This window comes from Haliotis rubra, unplaced genomic scaffold (genome assembly GCF_003918875.1).
Source record: "Haliotis rubra isolate DU_JTF1 unplaced genomic scaffold, ASM391887v1 Scf687, whole genome shotgun sequence".
NCBI classification, from domain to species: Eukaryota; Metazoa; Mollusca; class Gastropoda; order Lepetellida; family Haliotidae; genus Haliotis; species Haliotis rubra.
In genome coordinates, this window is record NW_025767398.1 from 563,847 (window position 1) to 569,846 (window position 6,000).

Genomic DNA, 6,000 nt, shown 5'->3' on the forward strand with positions numbered 1-6,000 from the left:
AGCCGTTAGAGTTTACTTTTTCGGTATTGCGTGAAATACGCAAATAAATAGAAATTATTAACCGAGTGTGTTTCCGTATCATTAATATCATATATTAGGAATAGAAATGGTATTATTCGAGCTTTTGATACGGAAACACACGAGGTTAATAATCTCTTTAACATATAATGGCATTCTTACTCTAAAAAGAGAAGCAAATCGTACTTGAACGTGTATGAAAAGAATCGAACATTTGCGTAAGAATACTTCGCGGTACACCAAGGTGAAGGTCGTTCATGACGGCTGCATATGGTTGTTACTAGTCGCTGATACAGTGCAGACATAACTCATGCTTAAAATAAGATCTTTCTGTCTAAAAAGAACAATAAAATCGGGTAGGGTTTTTTTGGCAGCGTTTCTATTTTCATTGCGGGTAATCACTTCATCAATATCAGTTTCTGATACCTGACGGAATCGATTCGTCGTCTGTATTGTGATCGATAGATCGAAATACTTGTACCTTTCTTAGACAATCGCCTTTCACTCGTGCCTCATAATCCGTACCTAGAATGGGGGCAGCCATGTTTGTTTACACATTTTTCCACGCAATGTAAACTCGAGACGACGTCATCAATGAAATGTTAAACGTTTTAGGATTCGCATGGCGCGTATGGAGTTTCCTATTGTGAAAGTAGTTCGTGGATTGACGTAATTTGCATAGTTATCAGATTTGGATACCAAGTTTATCAGATTGCTTTATTGCAACCGATAACACCTCCATTAGATGATAAAGAGCTGTAACTGACGAAACTTGTACATATCCAAATACTTTCGTTAAAGGTGACAACAGTTTAAATGTAGAGGAACATTTTATGGATTGACAACTTCCTTATTGCAATAGTTGCGACGTTTCTTAAAGAAGGAATTTGAATGTATGTTTTGTTTTGATTGCACGAACGCTTTTGTCAAAGTTTTCCCTGAGTGGTTCTTATGTCTGTTTTGTATCTCAGTCCGGACTGTCTGAACCAAGCGAAGCTCCCACATATGTTTGTTTGTTTCTTTGTTACTTCAGTAAAGTAATACCAGGAACCTACCTGCATGGACCCTAGTTGGATTTACACCATCCCTTCCAGCGAACCTACCAGGAAGAGGTTACAACTAATTGCAGGAGGAGTGAGTCTGGTTTAACGGCGCTTTCAGCAATATTCCAGCAATATCACGGCGGGGGACACCAGAAATGGGTTTCACAGATTGTACCCATGTGGGTAATCGAACCCGGGTCTTCGGCGTGACGAGCGAACGCATTAACCACTAGACTACCCCACCGCCCCAGTAATTGCAGGAAGGTAACGGTAACTAAAGATAGGTATATATATTATATATAGTGAGTGAGTGAGTTAATAATATACTTTGGGTATAGCGCGTATATTATATATAGAGACGCAATGAATCATGATCATGAGAAATAATATACTTTGTGTATAGCGCGTCAAATATTTTAGATATATGTAGGATGTAAAATAGATTTTTCCCTCCATCCAGTTCGTCATCGTTGTTACAAATCACATATAGATTGTGGATGACTAAGATTCCGAATTATAAGGAAATGCTTACAAAGGGTGTCATATCAACCTTGATGCTGTTATTTCTGTTTTTTTATTTTTGAATCTGTCTTTAGCGAGTTCACAGGAGGGACATTTACGTTGTGTCAAAATATATACTTGAAAGTAAAATATCTGTAGTACATGTTTGATACGCTTCTGCCCAAGCCCAGGGCTTTGCTTGCGACAACACACAAACTCAAATTGATCAAGTTTGCTTCGTTTGTTTGTTTGTTTGTTGTTTGACACCGCGCTAAGCAATATTCCAGCGATATGGCTGCGGTCTGTAAATAGAGACAATCCAGTGATCAACATCATGAGCATCGATATACAGAACAGGGATACGATGGCATGTGTCGGCCAGGTCAGCACTATACAACTGTTTCGAAAAGCCTATCCACGAAATATCATTAAACGGTAATGCGGTAGCGACAGAGTATATTAAACAAACGTAGACATTATACAATAAAATAGATAACTGGGAATCGGTCCGTGAGGGAATTTGTGTAAAACCAACAAACGTCAAAGGGAAAACTGCAATTAACAATTGTATTCTAAAATTCTAGGTTTACAAATCAATCAATATATTAATATAAATATCTACAAGGTATATTTTTGACACTACAAAATAGGAGCAGTGATTGCAGCAATGAATACAATGTTGTGTTCACCTCCCAGCAACAGTAATTCAACTTGGGAGAAAGGTCTAGGCAGGGTGTATCTAGAGTTTAAAGTGATCACACAAAATGCTGGCCTTCTTGTGATTTGACGGTTTCATGATCTCGCCTCATCCCAGCCTCTGCAAGATCATCGAGTTCTTCAAGACCGGGCAAGGCTGCATTGAAGCACCAATCCTTCAGCATCAACGTGGTGGTGTTGTACGTCCCAGAAAGCGAAAGTATCGCAACTTGGAAGGTGCCCTCGACCGAGAGAAACGCCACCTGAGAAAAGGCCTAGAAAACAGCAATCCAGTTTTCTGACGATGTATCTCATCTCATGTGTAGATTATTGATACAACTCTAAATGAATAATGTATGGTTTATCATATGATGTGAATTATAATATGAAAATAATAATTCAACTTTAATGAATAATATATTACAAAGTGTAGCTATGTCTGTATTTTCCCATATATGGTGTGAAAACTTAAATGAAAATAAGATTTCACTCTGGTTCAATTCTTTCTGTTTTGCGTGATGGTGATAAACCATTGTTTGTTTGTTTATTGTTTATTGCACTCACCAGTATTCCAGCTATATGAAGGTTGTCTGTAAATAATCGAGTGTGGACCAGACAATGTAGTGATCAACAGCATTACCATCGATCTATTGGGATATGATAATATGCTTCATCGGCAATAGTAAATTCTAGCGGCACGCCTTTTGCGATAGCGCTCCAGAGTTGCCTCCCTTGGCTTTATTTCTGTTTTGATCGGTCGTACGTTCCACAGATTTCCATAAAGTTCTCAGTGGATAAAGAATGTTGTAGACTCTGTGTCAGTATATATATAAAGGCTGGTTGTTGTGTTGGCACACTCACGGACTAACATATGGACTTATCATATCACTTGAGTTGTGTACATCTGTCTGCCATCGTCAACATCGTCTGACCTACATTCAAGATTGCCACTGCGTTCTTTATTCAATTCTCATAGTAAACTACCTTCAATTAGTATATCTGCTCTCGTTGTAAATGTCGCGACTCTGGTGAGTTAATATTTCATATTTGTGACCCATTACTTTAGATTTGTGACTCAATTGCATTGTACTAGAAATCTGTATTGTGATTCATTGTAGCTTGCTCCTTGTTTGCCCAATATATTATTGAATATTTTAGACTTGTCTGTGTTATATTTTGCTGGTTCAAAAGGGACTCTTAAACCTTTTTGTCACGGCAATTATTAACCATAACATGCTGCTCATCAAACATTTTACATCATTTTCTCACATATAAATGGTCTTTTTATCAAGCATTTCGAGTCGTTCCATCCTGCTGAAAAGCGGACAGAGAGACAAGTTTGTGTTCTTCCTGCGAGTTCCCCTACTATAAAGGTTATGTTCTGGAACGATGTTCCATCCATCCATCTCCAGTCTCCATGATAGTCCTTCACCGATCCGCGAAGGAATATTTCCATTTCATTTATCTCTGTTCAAAACAAGAAAAAAGATATTAACGCTAAAAAGACAACAATATTTAAGTGAAAACGTAACTGCGTGCGTGTTATTTGTTGGGCTGACTAAAATAATCGATAATCGTTAGATATTAACGATTATCAATGGAAAAAATTGGAGAAAATTGTCACGATTATCAATAGAAATATTGTGTTACCGATAATATTGTACATTGATTTTGTGATAGAAAAATGTTTATTTTCTTACACAATATACAAATTTAGGACTCACTAATGATGTGAACTAATGATGTGAAATATATTCATGTCTTTCAGACATATATTTTTCATTTTTACTCAAAGTTACACATCCGATATTTATCGACAATCGATCGATATTTAGATTGTCGATTTTTATGATCTATATCGAAACCCAACCATAGTTATTTAATACCGCAACCTACATCATGCAAGCCTCATAAAACTCAAATGTCTGCCTTTGACCCCTAAAATTATTTTGAGAATCATAGTGACTCCCAAAAAGGGACATAAAAGAACTTAAATTATGAGAATTTTACAATGTCACCGGATACAATGACGCACAATCAGTAAAACTGATCATACTCGTACAAATAGTATAGTGTATTGGGGACAAACTGTATCGGGGAATCCTCAAATAACAATTTTCAATTTATATTTACTCTTCGTGTCTCAGTAGACAAGCAAATGAATCTGGTGGTTACACTCGGTGACTGTCTGATTTCACGACATCGTCAACCGTGAAGATCCAGGTTAGAATCAGAATCTTCAGCATCCCGATGCTTGTCGTAAGAGGCAAGAAACGGATCGGGTGTGCTTAGGCTAGCTGACTTGGTTGACATTCCAAACAGCGTAGATTGATGCTCACGCTGTTGATCACTGGATTGTCTGGATCCGGTTATTTACAGACCGCCGCGGATCGATTCCCATTATGTCAATAGCTGGATAGTTTGGTGCAGCGTTATTGAGTGAGTGAGTGAGTTTAGTTTTACGCCGCACTCAAGCAATATTTAAGCTATATGGCGGCGGTCTGTAAATAATCGAGTCTGAAACAGACAATCCAGTGATCAACGCATGAGCATCGATGAGGGAACCGATGACATGTGTCAACCAAGTCAGCGAGCCTGACCTACCGATCCCGTTAGTCGCCTCTTACGATAAGCATAGTCGTTTTGTGGCAAGCATGGGTTGCTGAAGACCTATTCTACCCCGGATCTTCACGGATCGCAGCGTTATTGAGAGAGCCCTATTGTTTCATGACAACAAAGTCTAACATAAAGTTATCAGTCAAGAATATTTCAGCAATATCACACCACAAATAGGAAGTTCAATACGATTTACCTGTAAAGTTAAAGTTTCATTGAAGTACAAATTCCTGTTTAAACATCGTCATATATGACTTCAAAGCACTGTTCATGAACAGAAAACACGATAATAATCTCTAGGTATGAAACACTGTTATTACTTAACAAGACATGATGTTGAAGTAATGACATTTGAGGTCGACATTTGATTTCTAATGTCTTTCGTACACAATTTGTAAGTCACCTGAGTTCTAATTCGGTATTATAACCGGCGTGTTGTAATTTGTCCTGAAGTGACTTTGTTGTCATATTTTTGACGTTACCGCAGCAGAGACTAAAACCATATTAACAGGTCCAAAATATATTAAGAATCAGTCTACATATAAACAGTTCATCATATTTTCAGATCCACTCCAGTGTTTTCAGGCTAATACAAACATGTTATGCAAACACATTTTCAATTGGAATTATTGAATCATATAATGCTCTTGCTACTGGCCAAAACGATATCGTTTTGGTTACTTGTACCCAGCCATGTTGGATTGATTAATTGTTTAACGCCGCACTCAAGCAATATTTCCAGCTATGTGGAGGCGGTCTGTAAATAATCGAGTCTGACCAGACAGTCAAGATGATCAGCATGAGCATCGATCTACGCAATTGGGATACGATGACATGTGTCAACCAAGTCAGCGAGCCTGACCACAAGATCCCGTTAGTCGCCTCTGACGACAAGCATGGGTTAATGACCAGTTCTAACCTGAATCTTCACGTGATGGAATCACTGGTAACACGATTGGCCATTGAAGATTCGCGGTCAAACGTGTCCTGTATGACTGTACTAATGTTTCCATTCCAATGTTTTCCATTGCAAGGGCACATCATCAGTCATTCCACTTCTACGCTGGTGACACTCAGCTTTATCTAGCATTTAAACCATCACAGAGCCTATAAGTCCAGAATGCTT